Here is a 496-nt window from a genome sequence, read left to right on the forward strand (position 1 = left end):
TAAAGGTTTGCTTTTTATGTTTTGATGTTGAATTCACTTTTTTGACGGCAAATTTGGGTGTACTGTTTTTTTTATGTTGGGGGTGCGGCTTATAGTCCGATGTGGCTTATATGTTAATGTTCGCGGGTTTTTTCTTAAAAATGGTGGGTGCGGTTTATAGTCCGAAAAATACGGTAAGTAAATCCAACGTTTCATTTTTTACAGTGTATTTTGTTTTTGTTGGATTTTTTGGGAAAATATCAGAGTTTTTATCAGGCCAATTATTTTACTTTTTTATTTAGTTCATTGTACAATATTCTTATGTTCAAGTTAAAAATATATGTAACCCATTCCGAATGTCATTTTTTTGCTCTACTGTTGTTGACCGTTGTTTATGGTTTGACTTGATCAAAACATTTCCCACAAAAATAAATAAATAATATAAACACTGATATCATCAGGTGAATCACTGCATCAACCAACACTCAAAGGCAGCAATGTGAGTACTGGAAGAAGA

Source organism: Austrofundulus limnaeus, unplaced genomic scaffold (assembly GCF_001266775.1).
Source record: "Austrofundulus limnaeus strain Quisiro unplaced genomic scaffold, Austrofundulus_limnaeus-1.0 Scaffold378, whole genome shotgun sequence".
Taxonomy (NCBI): domain Eukaryota; kingdom Metazoa; phylum Chordata; class Actinopteri; order Cyprinodontiformes; family Rivulidae; genus Austrofundulus; species Austrofundulus limnaeus.